Here is a 16,255-nt window from a genome sequence, read left to right as displayed (position 1 = left end):
GTTGACTGATGCTGAATGGATTCAGAGTCGTTATGACCAGTTGAATTTGATTGATGAGAAGCGATTGACTGCCATGTGCCATGGTCAGTTATATCAGCAGAGGATGAAGAAAGCATTCGATAAGAAAGTCAAGCCTCGTGTGTTTCGAGAAGGTGACCTCGTGCTCAAGAAAGTCTTGTCTTTCGCGCCCGATTCCAGGGGCAAGTGGACTCCAAACTATGAAGGTCCATATGTTGTTAAGAGAGCCTTTTCAGGCGGTGCTTTGATGCTTACAACAATGGATGGGGAGGATTTCACTCGTCCTGTGAATTCAGATGCAGTCAAGAAATACTTCGCCTAAAAAGAAAAACAGAATAGCTCGCTAAGTTGAAAACCCGAAAGGGCGACTTAGGCAAAAATGAGCATCTCGGTGGAAAACCCGAAAGGGCGATCCAGGCAAAAGTTAGAGACATGAAAAAAATATTTGCATCCCGCTAGATTGAGTACCTCACCCTGGGGCAATCTAGGCAAAAATTAGGGATTTGGCAAGTAACTGCATCCTGACAAGACTATCCGTTCCACAACTGTCTTTTCGTCAGAGATTCTCGATTCGTCGTCGACCGAAGCTTCGAATACATCGAAATTCAAATTGGTAGAGAAAGGATCATTATGTTCAATGTAGCCCTCTTCCAATCTATATCACCGGTTTCAAATTTGTACAGATCTATGGAGTCTTGCCATTTGCAGACTACCATTCCATCAAATAGATTTGAGCTTTTATCCAATTATTTGCACTCTTATTTGTTTCAATTCAACAAATGTTTTGCATGTTTTAATTGATAAAATGTCATTGTTTTAAACAAATAAATTTTTCAAATTGTTGTTTTAAACAAAGTGAACATTCGCAAAGATGAAAGGATACTTAAGAATTTCTCAGTGCTCTCCCAAGGGTGGCATGATTTCCAACAGGTTAAGACATTTGTTCATATTCCTGGCATGGTTGTATCCTCTTTATCCAGATTGTTGGTGGGGTTGTTCCCTAAGCAGAGCTTCTGTTGAGATTTTGTTCCCTAAGCAGAGTGTTTGTTGAGGACTTCACAGTCCTCTCCAACAATATTCTCTCCTCAGCATGGGTGCTTTCTTTTTGGAAGATTCGGTAGTTGGTGGGTTGACATCCCGGTACTTCGTCTGTTTCCTCAGTAAAGTCGCCAGCGGAGTTGTTGGTATGAAATACTTTATCTATGCTATATCTCCCCATCAAAGTGCTTGTTGAGGTTTTTCACCTCTTATCCCTTCAGCAGCGCAGTGATTATTTCCTCCTCAGCAGTTGTTGGTTTCCTCTTAAAAGGTTCAGTATTTGGTGGTTGATCCCCAGTTCTCCTTCTCGTCCTCAGATAAATTCCCCAGTAGATTTGTGGTACGGTGGATTGTGTTTGTGATGTTTCCCTGCAGAAGTTTCGTGATTTCCCTGCAGTATCCTCAACAGAGTTGCTTTTGCGGCAGTTTCTGCCTGTCGTGAACTTATGTTCCCTAGTTGGGTTGGTTGGTGATCTATCATTCATAGATTTGGTTGATTTCCTGTTGCTTTTGATCCCCAATAGAGTGAATTGTATGCAAAATCTACTTGTGTGATCTATTTCCCCTCAGTGGGTTTATCCCCAATGGAGTGGCTGACAGTATCCCCAGTAGAGTTGCTTGTGCGGCTAGATTCTACTTGTGTGTTCTGTTCTCTTCAGCAGTTCTTGCTTGTGCAGTGAACTCTTGTTTCCCAGTTGATACTGAGGATCCCCCTGCAGAAATCTCGGGATTTCTCCATTTCCCCAACAGATTTGTCTTTGTGGCAATTTCTGCTTGTTGTGAATTCCTGTTCCCCAGTTGGGTTGATTGATGATCCATCACTCAGAGATTTTGTGATTTCTTTGATATCTCTGATCTTTTGCTTTCCAGCAGATCTTTGCTTTTTAGCATGTAGATCTCCAGCAGATTGGCTTTCCAGTTGGATTTCTTTGGATTTTCCTCTGGAAGTGTAGTACCGGGCGTTTTTGATTCCTGGGCCTGTTTGTGTTAGATATGTCTGTTTTGGAAGCATTCATCAAACATAAATTACGCATATTCATGCATACTTTCAGCATTCAGATATTCATGTTGCATCTTTTGCCATATATCTTTTGTTTGTTGTCTCCTGCTAATGGTGATGTGGATCTCTCCAGTAGATCTTCCCAAGCAGATGTCGGGTGTCTAATCTCTCAATATAGAGTCAGCGCCATAAGCAGAAAGTGTCTTTCTTTCCTTTTGCAATTCCCCACTGGGATATATCCTCGTGGATGACGGTTTTTTCCGTTTCCTCCCAACACATATATTGGGATGGATCTTCCTATTGAGTTATATCCTCATTAGGACGAGTCTTGATTCAGTTTGCCTTTTTGGTTTGATCCTGAATTGGCATTTTTTCAACTGTCTCTTGTGCTTCCCTGTGGAATAAATGAATGAATTGCCCAGTAACCGGCAATAGTTCTTTTTATCCCCAGCGGAGTTTGGGCCTCTACCCAGTAACCGGTAGTTGTAAGTCCTATGTCCCTTTTCCCTCTTGGCGGAATTTGTGGTTATATACCTTTTATTCCTCAGTAGAGTTGTTGGTTTTCTACCCAGTATTTCGGTAGTTATAAATCCTACTTTTATCCCCTAACAGAGGTAACCTTTGTGGTTCATTTTGGTTGATGGCGGATTTTGTGGTCTTCTACCCAGTTTTCGGTAGTTGTAAATCCTATGTTGTTGTTGTCTCCCTAGTGGAGTTTGTGCTTTCTTGTGGAATAGTCGGATAACGGCTCAGTATTCGGCAATTATTTCACCCTATCCTCAGCCAGAGTTTCCGGTCTTCTACCCCGTATTCGATAGTTGTAAATCCTAATTTCTCCCCTTTGCAGAGTTAACCTTGATTGTTCATCCTAATCGATGATGGTTACTCTTTGTGGTTATCTTCATCCAGTATTCGATGTTGATATTCCCTCTCTCTTCTGGGTAATTGCCGTATGCTAGCAATTTTTATCCCCAGTAGATCTTCCCTTGTGGATAATTGCCGGATGCTAGCAATTTTATCCTCAGCGGGTCCTTTCACCATATGCCAGTGATTTGTTTCCCGGATCATTGATGTTTATCAATGCATCCCCAGTGAGTTCTCTTTCATTTACCCTTTTGTCGGTAATGATCGTTGCTCCCTTTGATCGGTCATCTTTATATACTTAGTTTTGGTATCCCGATGCCTTTCTTTTCGGTTAATTTATCCTTTATTAACCCAGTAGCCGGTTGTGGATAATCTTCCATGCGAGTATGTTATCCATGTTCTGACGGTAATGGATAATATATCTCATGCACTCTTCGGTCGAAGCCTATTGTGTTTCCTCAATCGAGTAAGATCCGTATTCCTCTGTGGAATCGAATATTCTTTGTTCTCCTTTTTTGAGCGTATCTCCCAGTAGCTGGTGATATGTCTCCTGGATGATTGCCGGATGCTTGCAATTTATCCCCTGTGAGTTATCTTTCGTTTGCCCTGTTGGTGTTGGTAACGATTGTCTCTCTTTTCGGTCGGTCACCTATTATATACCCAGTAACCGGTATCCCTGGTGTTCCTTCCATGCGAGTATACTATCTACGTTCTGATGGTAATAGATAATATATCTCATGCGAGTATACTATCCACGTTCTGACGGTAATGGATATTATATCTCATGCGCTCTTTGGGTTTTTTCCCCAGCTGAGTAAAATTCGTTTTCCCGTTGCGGAGTCGAATGTCCATCCGGTAAGTCGATTTGCTTTTTCAAGCCCTCCTTTCAGATGATGAGTGTTTTGGCATATATACCAATTCACGCTTTGGTCGGCCACCTATTATATACCCAGTAACCGGTATCCCTGGTGTTCCTTCCTTTCTGCTCCGTATTATGACCTTGGTCCCCTGTGGAGTCAGATTTTCCTGAGTTGATGTACCTTTTTCAGGTCTCCCTCAGATGTTTGGTTGATTGATATCTCTCACCCTTATACCGGTCTTAGATATTCATTCTTCCTGAGCTTGTTGTTCTTTCACCCAGTAACCGGTGTTTAGATCACATGTTTCTTTGAGTTTGTTACCCAGTAACCGGTAACACCTCATCTTGCAGATTTTTTTCTCCAGGAGAGTCTCCTTGTTAGACATCCCCAGTGGAGTTTCCGTTGTGATTTTTCCCTTTTGCTGTATTGGCGTTTTCCCCAATATATGCAGTTTTCCCCGGCAGGGAGATTCTGTGTGGATCTTTCCCTAGTCCGAGTCCGAATTTTCATCCGAAGTATCCTTCGTGGATAGTTTGAGTCAGCTTGAGTCTTTCCAATGGGTTTATTCCCTTTGGAAATTCCTTTTTCTTTCCCCCAGTTTGAGTCCTTTACTCCCCAGTGAGGTCTCTAGTCCAGTCGTGTCCTGTTCACGCAACGTCAGTTTCCCCTAATTCAGAGTCGTGTCCTGCTCACGCATTCTTTTTCTTATCTCCATGAGAGTCCTGTTAGAGTCTCTGTTCCTGGTGAGTGTATTACTCCGATGGATCGTCTTTTCTTTGTGGACCAGTATTCCCCACAGAGGTTGTTTCTATTGCATGCATACATTTGCATCATGAGGTCTCTTAGGGACCAAAATTTGTCTCATTACTGTTATTTAAGCCCATTCTAACGCGTCGAGATGAAGATTTTAACCTTCATTTCTCCGGCTAGAATGACCTTAAATAGGGGCATCTGTAAGACCCCAATTTTTGTCCCTAAGATCCCTCATGGCATCATATCATATCATTACATTGCCTCAAGGATCATTGGACACCTTGCTTCCTTCCCTATGGGTGGGATCTTTCTTGAGAATGGTTCTTGATCACCAAGCATGTTTGCATTTGTATATCATTGTTTTTCTTTTTATCATTAACCAAAAAGTACAAAAATATGTCATTAACCCTTTGTCTTGCAGATGAAGCAATAACAGGTCAAGGCAAATTAAAGGCATTCATTGAGCAATAGATGGTGGTCATTCTTGAGATTTGGGCCCCATGATCATTATCAAGAGTTCATATGAGCTATGATGTCATTTTGAGGCAAAATCCCAAGTGGTAGGGGCTTGAATCTCATCAGAACATTTTCAAGTCATCTGAAGACCTAGAAAGTCAACTGCAAAGTCAACTGTGGATTTGGAGGTGGGAAGTGATTAGAAATACTTCATTCATGTTCAAACAAGTCTCATTTGACATTTCAAACACTCACATTGAAGAATTTGAGGTCCAGTCAAGACTTTCCCAAAATAGCAAGTGACCCATAATTTGAACTTTCCAAAAATGGAAAGGTTTTAGACCAACTTCAATTCAATATTACATCATCAAGAAAGCTTCAAATGAAATTTTGTTGAACATGAAAGTTGTATATCTTTCTCTCTCATTTCCAAAAAGTCCAAAATCATGAATTTCTGATGTGTGGTTGAGGAGATATGATCCAATCATGGCAAAGTGTGTTTGAAAATTCAAATGGGCATAACTATTGAACCAAAGCTCCAATTTTGGTGGTTCTTTTTGCATTTTGTTCATCATGACATGCACTTTCCAAAACATCCATTACATGGCTTGAATTTCCCTTGCATGATCATGTGCTCATTCATGAAGATTTTTGAAGGAAATTTCATAAAAACATTTTGGATGATTATATGCATGAAAAATCACTTCCAAAGCTTACATGGACTATTTTTAAGTGGTTTGGGGCCTTGTGTTGGTACTGTTCACGCATGCATGAAGTGCATGAGGTGAAAATACCAATTGATGCATACACCTTCATAACTTGCTAATCTTAATTGCATTTGGCTTAAACATGATTTCAGTGTGATTAGCATGGGATATATAAGGATAATCTCAACTGCTTTCATCATTAACATCCATTTTCAGATCTAGATTCAAAATCAACCAAATTTTTTCTCTCAAAATATTTTCCAAATTCTTCACACAAGAGCATTTTCTATTGATTGATTCATGATCATGAAGCATTTTTGAGTGGAATTGGACGTGGAATTGGATCAAATCGTGCCAGTTTGGACCATACTCAAAGCTTGAAGGTTCAATGGAGTTTGGAAATTGAGCTGGATTCAGGCGTGCTGGAGCATTCAATTCATCATCAATCACTTCAATAAGCATTGTAGAGAAGATTTGAGGCATTGCTGAGCTTTGTAGAGCACGATTCCAGTTTCTGTTCTTCAAAGAGGTCAGGTTTCGAGTCCAATTATTTTGCAATTCATCATGATAATTGTGTAGATCTTTCATTGGTGATCATGCTGGTATAAAATTTGAGTGAAATGGCGCAATATTCATGAAGTTATGCTTAATTGAAAGTTTGATGTCAAATTTTATTTTCTTCGATCCGAACTTGTTTTGATGTTTTTGCATGATTTGGTTATGGATCTTGCATGTGCATGAAATGAGGATTCGAATGCTGTGCTTGTTTTTGATTTCTGGAGTTTTCTGAAATTTTCTAGAAATTCACTCATGAAGTTCATCATCTTCCTGAGGAAGAAGATGAAGATCATACGTTTTCCAGATTAGCTACGAACTGGCTATGAGTTTGCTACGAGTTCATCATTTGCTACGAAATTCTGGAAAACGCGTTGCCAGGCTTAGGGTTAGACCAAAACGCTGTCGTTTTGGTTAGGCGCGTGTTTTCAAATTCGTGCCAGGTTCGATCCTGGCCGAGCGAAATATTCAAATTGCCTTGCTATTTTCATGTTTCCCTCCATTATTTCATGCCTTGGCCATGTTTTGATTTCAATTTTTTCCTCAACTTAGAAAAATCATATAAAATAGAAAAATGCATCATTTGATCTCCAATTTTTTTGCCACTTATTCCTCTGTTTGTCTATAATTTTTTCATCATAATTTCCAAAATTGTGCGTGGCTGGATTTTATTTTGTGCTAGGATGATTGATCATATGTCTAATTGTGACCTTGCCTTGCTTATCCCATTGTGAAATGCTTGTCTTTAATCCAATGAATGTGAAATTTTGCATGCTGAATCTAGACACATTGCTGGACATTTTGGTTTTGGTTTGACATTTTTCTCAATTACCATTTCTGTTTTATGCTTGTGTTAACTTGGGGTGACAATTTGTGTCACACCTTTTGATGTTCAACTTGTACAATGTGACTTCCATGCCAAATGATCTCTAATGCTTCTGATTTTTTTGTGTGATGGATGTTGTGGATGTCTTGAATGTGCATGAATTTTTCCAGATTTATTTGAATCATTTCTGTTTTGATTTGAATTTTTCATTCATGTTGATCACATATGAGCTTTGAAATTGCCTTGGACTTCACTTGATCATGAAATGCATTTGATGATTGATTTTGATGTGAGCCTTTTTAGGATATGTCAATATGTGTTTGAAGTTACTTTGTGTTGAATTTCAGCTCCTGTTTTGAATTTTTTCTCCATCTTTGACCCTAGGCTTTGACCTAGTGGTTTGTTGCTTACATGTGAGCTTTGATTTCAGGTTGAGCATCCAAGTTCCATAGTTGATGATGTTACATCATGTGAATATGGATATTTGCTTTTGATTGATAACACTTGTGTGTTTTGTAGGTTGATGCTAACTCACTTGAGTTTGCCTTATGGCTTACACATTTTGTACATTGGGATTGTCTGTTGCTTATTGACTGTTGTCTGTCTGTCTGAGTATTGTACTGATTTGTTTAGTTGTTTCCACAGGTACCTAAGTTGCTTTAAGTTTATTTGAACTTTGCTTTGCTTGGTTGCTTAACCACTTAGGTATAATCCCTAATCTTCATGTAGTCTGGAAGACCTACTGTTATTGGCAGGCACCTGTCTGAAGCCCTCCTTAAGAGGAAATGTTTTTGTTTTGTTTAATTTTGTGCCAAGCAGGTAAAGTCCTCTTAAGAGGCAATTGGAAGATAAAAGAGATGTGCAATCCATCTCCTGCTACTCAGTGTGTCATTCACTTTGCTCACACCATGTGTTGATGCATTGTGAATAATAACCCAAGATCTTATAGAGTCAATCATTTGTGGAGAAGAGTTCCAACTTTCTGAACTCCCACACTTTCCATTGATCAAAGCTCTCCCTGACCAGGGATAAGAGCTATGAGGCACACCCCTCATCTCCTTTTCATCTGCTTCACCCTAACTCTCAATGTTAGGGTTAAGAGCACAAAATACCCCATTCCAGTTGGCTGTAAAGCCTAACCTTGCTTGAGCCTAATTGATTGTGTATAGTGTGTGCTAATTGACTTGTTTGTTTGCTTACTTGATTCATCTGTGCATATTTGCTTATGTGTGCCTTGGTGCATGTATCATCATTACTTGTATATCATTTCATAATCATTGTTCATATCTTTGTGACATTTTGTTTTGTCCATGGAGGAGACAAGCATAAGTCCATTGATTGGCAGTTGTTTCCTATGATCTGGTGGGATTTGGAACTAAGACCATTCATTGGCATTCCTTTCCTTGGAGTCGAGTGTAAGACCATTTATTGGCAACTTGTTTTCTCTTGCTTATTGCATTTGTTGTTTGCTTCTTGTGAGGAGTCAATTGTAAGTCCATCTATTGGCAGTTGTTTCCTATGATCATTCCTTGGAGACTAGTATAAGTCCATTGATTGGCATCTGGTATCCTTGTTTCTTTGCTTTGTGAGACTAGTATAAGTCCATTGATTGGCATCTGGTATCCATGTTTCATTTTGTTTTAGGAGATTGGTATAAGTCCATTGATTGTCATCTGGTATCCATTTTGTTTTGTGAGATTGGAATAAGTCCATTGATTGGCATCCGGTATCCATGTTTTCTTTGCTTAGGAGATTGGTGTAAGTCCATTGATTGGCATCTGGTATCCATTTTGTTTTGTGAGATTGGAATAAGTCCATTGATTGGCATCCAGTATCCATTTACTTTATTCACCTGTTATTTGCTTGTCGCCTTTTCCAAAGGAATCACTTGAATAATCTACATATGATCTCAAGAGGTGAACATCTAAGAAGTTTTACTTCCTTACCCTCCCACCTTTTGTTGCTTTAAACCTCCATTTGCATGTTAACCCAAAACTTGAAAACTATTGTGCAAACATTTTCATTTGTTTTCAAATTAGAAACCTAGGCCTTAAGCCTCTGATTTTTCAAACTTCATTTTCACAATACTTCTCTTGAATTGAATTCTAATCACACTTTGACCATCTTTTGTGAAAAAATTCTAATTGATTAATTCCACTCATTCAATTGTTTTGTGGTTCAAGTCCACTTTCTTGATAAGTTTTCATACATTAGCCATAGGTTTGATTTATCCTAGTTGGTTGATGTTAATCTCACCTTTTGTCCTTAGTGATTGAATTGTAAGACTTCCTTGCTTATTATAGGGTTAACCCCTCACTAGCAAGTTGAAGCTTTTCTCACATGGTGGACTTGTGGTTGTATAGGTTGAGTTTTCTCCCGTGGATAGCGAAAGACCTTAGTGCTTTTGTTTAAAATGAATCCACTCATACTTTGGGAAATCTTTTAGCCGAACTACGGCGTTTTGATCCTTACCTTCCATGGAAAGGTACGTAGGCAACGGGTTCATCCGTTCAAACACAAAAATAATAACTTGTACATTCTTTTCTCATCCCTTCAATCCATGTTTGCACAATAAATATTTCATAAACAAATAACATTTCGTACAACAAGTTGTGAAAAGGGATCCCTAGGAGTACCTAGGACGTTTTGGGTGCCTAACACCTTCCCATTGCGTAATTAACCCCTTACCCAGATCTCTGATCTTTTCATTAGTTTTCTATGTGTAAAACTTCTTAGGCTTTTGTTCGCTTTTTAACCATTCCTTTGGATAAATAAAAGTGCGGTGGCGACTCGATTCTTTGTATGCTTTGCTTTTGATTTAATCAATAAATCATAAAGTGACGAATACACCGCTACAGAGACACTTAAGGGCTATTTTAACTTTCAAATTAAGTTTTCCCGCACTTCAATTCCGTTGGGTAAGATCGAAAGCCGTCCAATGTATTTTTAAACTTAATTGTTTTTAACTATTTCAAAAACAACGAAAGCGCTTTGTTTAGTTCATTAGGAGATTTTAACATTAAGAAGAAAAGAGATTTAAAACTATTTTCGGACGCGTTTATAAGTTTAGAGTCTGGTTCGTAAGAACCTCTTTTGGTTAAGAAATCCAGGTTATAATACTTTTCAACTTAGTTAAGATACTATATTTCTTAAAAATAGGTTTACTACTCTAACACAATGCGCGCCTTTTTATAAGTGACAATAAGAGGGTTTGATTAGGGAGTACAACTCGGTTCTGAATACGCGAAAGCGACAGTTCCTGTTAAATTAGTTCTTTTCAAAGTAGGAAACACTGCCCATAAGTAGCTCTATTAGCAAGTACTTAGATTATTAATTAATTACGTGAATTACATTCGACCCTGTCTTTATTAATTATATCTTTATTTCAATACTTTACTTTTCATTGCACACTCCAAAAAACACCTATTTCGATTGCCTTTGATAAACACCATAACAATAGATAACGATAGATTGACACTTGGTCTCTGTGGATTCGACAATCTTTTATATTACTCTGACGCGTTCGTATACTTGCGAAACACCGCATCAAGTTTTTGGCGCCATTGCCGGGGACCAATTTCGTCAAATTTCATTTTCCTGTTGTTATATCGTTTAGACTTAGGCTATTTCCCGCTGGTCAATGCGAAGAACTTGCAGCACCGAAAGTTTAAGCTTAGTATACCCTCTGGCGGAACCTGAACGTTACGCTCGCGCACGTTTATTCTTTCATAGAATTAAGAGAGCTATGGCCGAAGATCAAAACCAAAGACCTCTTAAAGATTTCGCTCAACCATCTAATGAAAAACCTAGTTCTAGTATAGTAAACCCAACCATCCCAGCTAATAATTTTGAACTTAAACCATCCCTGTTGCAACTAGTGCAACAGAGACAATTCGCAGGTCTCGCTACTGAGAACCCAAACCAACATTTAAAAATATTTCTTCAATTAGCAGACACTTTTAAAACAAATGGATCTTCTCCTGAGGCAATACGTTTAAGATTATTTCCTTTTTCCCTTAGAGATAAAGCCCTATCATGGTTAGATTCCCTTCCACCCAATTCCATTATGACTTGGGATAACCTTAGAAGAGTTTTTCTTGCTAGATATTTTCCCCTGAGTAAAACCGCCGTTCTTCGAAACCATATAACTAGATTTACCCAAAACCAAGGAGAATCGTTGTTCGAAGCTTGGGAGAGATATAAAGAGTTGTTACGAGCATGCCCACATCATGGTTTAGAAAATTGGTTAATCATTAAAACCTTCTATAATGGACTTCATTACAACACAAAGATGACCATCGACACTGTCGCAGGCGGTGCTCTGATGAACAAACCTTATCCTGAAGCTAGTGCTCTCATTGAAGATATGACTCAAAACCACCAATCATGGGGAGTCGAACGAGCGACAGTTGAGAAGAAGGAAGCCCAAGGAGGAGTGCATGAACTAAGCTCTATAGACATGATGCAAGCTAAAATGGACGCATTAGCCCTTAAGGTCGAGCATATGTGCATAAACCCGAATACTGTAGCCGCAGTTTCGTCGGATTGTGAGATATGTGGAACCAAAGGACACTAATCTGCAGAATGCAGTCTATTAAACGAAACCCACTCTGAGCAAGTGAACTACACCCAAGGGAACCCATACTCGAATACCTATAACCCTGGATGGAGGAATCACCCGAACTTCTCCTATAAAAACAATAACCCTATTCAAAATAATGCACCCCCGAGATCAAATCAACCTATGCAACCTATACCACCAAAGCCGAGCCTTGAGAAAATTATGGAAAATTTTATCACCGCTCAAACCCAACAAAACAAGGAGTTCATGAACCAAAACATTCATGTTAACGAATTGATTACTCAGTTAGGAACCAAGGTTGACCAAATAGTTACTCATACTAAGATGCTTGAAACCCAGATCTCTCAGGTAGCTTTAAACCAAGCCCCTCAGACCACACCTGGAGGACAATTCCCTGGACAACCTCAACAAAATCCGAGAGGACAAGCCAATGCCATTACCCTACGAAGTGGGAACGCTAATGATGAGCCACCAAACCCTAGATTGAGTGAACCCGAAACTTCTAAGGAATGTACCAAGCCCCCGGACGAAGTAAAGGAACCAGATGTCGCATTACGCGAAAAACCGGCGGGAAAACAAGACAACAGAGCCGCCACCGCGCGTTATTTATCCCAAGAGAGGGAAAGGAAACGCTCAGAGTAAACCTGGAAAGACATGGTCTCGCGACCAAAGAGAATGGGATCGGGAGTCGGTTATGCGAAGGGAAGGTATTAGCACCCCTACGCATCCGTCGTACTCGACGGGATCCACGCATAATAGGAAAGAAAATGGTTGCTAAAACACTGCTCATAAACAAACTGGCTGAAAGAGACACACGAAAACAAACTGAAACTGACTCGGCAGGATATCGCATCCTGGGCCTACTTAGTCTATCAGGCATAGACATCAGAGTCGAAGTAGTTCGGACTGGGGGAACGACACATGCTCGCTAGGATGTCGCATCCTATGCATACGTATCTCCTTTGGACGAAGGAGAATCAGAGCATTCGTAGCTCGGCTCACGCACACCAAAGAAAACAACATAAACACGGGCAAACATGGAACCTGAATGCCAATCGCTGGAATTACATCAGCTTCCGAACCAAACACACCCACACTGGAACCCGAATGCCACTCGATGGACTTACATCAGCTTCCAAGCACACAACAAGACAAAACAAAGACACAGGCGCCCGGAGAGATCTGCTCATCTCCTGCCTACGTACCTCATCTGGTATGAGGATCAGGGCGACGTAGTTCCCCTACGAAGGGACACAGGACTAGCCTAACCAGATAACAGAGGGAGACACAACTAGGGAGACTACGACTCGAGCCTAGATGTTATCATGCAAATTCATCCCTAAGTTAAGGTTTCTAGCTAACTTGCACAAGCAGCAAGCCTATCCTAAACATGACTTGCACAGGAAGCAAGCCAAACTAAACCTAACTTGCACAGGAAGCAAGCTAAAAAACAAACACACAAGCATAAATAGCACACACTATATGCAATCAATGGGCTCAATCAAGGTTAGGTTTTAGTCGAGGGGTCATATCAACCTCAACAAACAAACCACTGTAACAGGGTAATGTTAGCTCTTAACCCTAACATTGAGAGTTAGGGTGAAGCTGATGAAAGGTGAGTGAAGATGAGACTTCACAGCTCTTATCCCTGGCCTGGGAGAGCTTAAGACAAGAATGTGTGGGTTCAGAAGGTGGGAACCCTTCTACACATATGACACTGACTCAATGTACAATGATCTTGGGTTAATATCTGCAATGCATCAACACAGTGGTGTGAGCAAAGCAGATGACACACAGAATAGCAGGGGATGGATTGCACATCCCTGGTATCTGCCAATGCCTCTTCACTTAGGAGGTCTTTGCGTATGTACAAGGACAAATGTAAACAAACACAAACATTGCCTCTTAAGGAGGACTTCAGACAGGCGCCTGGCCAAGTAACAGGCCAGGTCTTCCAGACTACATGGAGTAAGGAAGTTATACCTCAATGCAAATGCTCTTAAGCAAAGCAAAGCAAGTTCTCAATAGAACTAAAGCAACTAATGTACCTGAAATCAATCAAATACAATCAGTACTCAGACAAACCAACATTAAACAGCAAATGGTTAACAGTCAATTAAACACAGTCAAACACAAGTCAATGCACAAAGGTGCAAGCTTTAAGGCACAAGACCAAGTTTTAAAACCTACAAAACAAGCCAATGATTAGTCATAAACAATCAAGAAAGCAACTCCAAATGAGGCACACCATCAAGCATAAGCATTTGTGCTATTAACCTGAAACACAACTCAAAAGTGAGAGCACAAACCGCTAGTCCAAGACTAGGGTCAAAATGAGATCAAATCATCAAAACAGAACATGAAACTTATCCAAAATCAAGATCAAACAATTAGAAATCAAACCCAATTGGTCCCATGTTTATATCATTCATCAATATCATTTCAGGATCAAAATAGGTCAAAGCATGTCATATAAGAGCTCATAGAAGTCAACAGAATGATTCAACTCAAATCCAATCACAAACATTTTAAAAAATCTTCAAATAATTCATGATCAATCATCATCCATAACATGATAGGCATATCAAATTTCATCTCATTTGGATCAAGGGAAGTAGGTCAATGAAAATCAGAAAGTCAAGGCAAGCTTAAGCAAACTCATACAAAGCATCAAAACATGCACCAACTTCAATTAATCATAAAACATAAACAACATATGATAAATGAATGGGACTAAAACCATGACAAACTTTAAGATGCCTACAATTCACATATCAAATTTCAAGTCCATCCAATTAAGCATTAGAATTTCACAAATCAAATAACATCATGTGTCACAAGAGGTCAACAATTTGGTCAAACAGGGGAGAAATTATCAAACAAATAGGAAATGAATTCAAAAATTCCAGAAAAATTCACAAGCATTCTCAACATGCACAAGTGTCTTCATGCAAAAATTCAGACCATTTTGAATTCAATAAGCATGGTAATTAAAATCATGAAGTTGGACATGAATGGTGTGACACAAATTGTCACACCCCTATTCAAAAAATCATATCTCCACAACCAGCAATGATAAAATTACAAACTCTATACCAAAATCACCATGAACATGTCTAGTTTAAGCACAAAATTTTTGAGAGGCATTGGATTATGTATCATCATTTCACAAGCAAATTGGCAAGGCATACACAAAATGGACACACATGAACAAACCCTATCACATTTAAAAATCCACACGTGCAAAAAATCTGGAAAAATCACCATAATAAACTAGAGATCAAGAGGAGCATTTCACAAAAAATCCCACCAAATTTGGATTAAAATTGAGTGACTTATGAACTTTCTAAAATTGCCATGCCAAATGAAATAAAAATGAAAAATGAAATGATTTAATTAAATATTAAACACGGCAATGGCAAAATGGTAATTACACGGGCACTTAAGTGAAACGCCGCGTTTCACTTAAGGGCGTGTCTTGCTCTGATTGGCTTCATGGCCAAGAACACGGGAAACATGCAAGGCGCGGGTTTAAAGGATCAAACGTGAATCTGGGCCCAGAAAAAATAGGGTTTATGCCATGTTCATCATCATTTTTTCCAGCAAGAACAACTTGTGACCAAAATCAACAATCTATATACCATTGTGTTCATCTTAGCATGTACATTCACAAAACAACAATCATTTAGCCTAATTCAAACTATCATGGAAGAATCGAGCAAGATAATGTTTGACCAACAAACTTTAAATCAACGTATCTCCCTTAATACTCAACCATTTTCCACGATTCAAAGTTCATTACAACCAGCATGGAAAGATCTTTAACAAGCATATCATGATTTTAACAAAGGCATGGTTTGCATTTTTACCTGATTTGAAGAACAGTGATGATTTGTGGTTATTCAGCCTTGCTAAGTAGAAACAGAAGCACAAAGATGTTCCAGATGATGAATGGACAAGTATTGCAAGCTCAGTTGCCTTGATTCTAGCTCCAAAGCTCGACTGCCATGGAAGGGGTTTTAATGGAACAGTGCTGAAAATGGCTCTACAGTGGTGAGATTTAGCTTGCAAAGGCCTCAAGAATGATGGTGAGTGATGAACCAATGAACCAGGGCACGAGTCTTTTGAAGATTTTTCAGAAAAATTCAGATGAAGAAAATGAGAGAGTTTGTTTCTAGATCTAGATCTGAGTTGAAATGCAGTGCTAAGTGTATTTTCTATTTTGATTATCTATATGTACTCTCTGTTAATGAATTCCACTAATCATCCTTAAGCCAAACCTTGCTAATTAGTGAAAATGGATATTTTGACAAATTGCTAAAACCAATCATTATGCATGGGGGTGCATGCTACAGTGCACGAAAATGGGCTTAGGCACACTCCAAATGTGGTTTTCAGTCAAATCCAATTGGTAGAAAGTGTAGACAATGATTAATTTGAAAGTCAATTTTTCACCTTTCCCTTTTTAATTCAATGCACTTGAAAAAGGCCATTTTGATTGGATGATTTTTGGTGAAATGTGATGAAGAATTTGGATAGAGAACATCAAATGTGACTTGTAACAAAAAACCTCACTCAATTTGGCCAAATGGTTTG

General features: G+C 39.2%; 1 non-coding gene across 1 annotated transcript; it reads right to left on the bottom strand.

The window, feature by feature from the left end:
• Nucleotides 1–11,206: 11,206 nt before the first annotated feature.
• On the bottom strand, nt 11,207–11,313 carry LOC127077878 (small nucleolar RNA R71). The gene has a single exon (XR_007787644.1). It is a non-coding gene; the product is annotated as a small nucleolar RNA R71 (small nucleolar RNA).
• Nucleotides 11,314–16,255: the final 4,942 nt, after the last annotated feature.

This window comes from Lathyrus oleraceus, chromosome 4, assembly GCF_024323335.1.
Source record: "Lathyrus oleraceus cultivar Zhongwan6 chromosome 4, CAAS_Psat_ZW6_1.0, whole genome shotgun sequence".
Classification (NCBI taxonomy): domain Eukaryota; kingdom Viridiplantae; phylum Streptophyta; class Magnoliopsida; order Fabales; family Fabaceae; genus Lathyrus; species Lathyrus oleraceus.
This window is presented reverse-complemented; position numbering and strand designations above follow the sequence as displayed.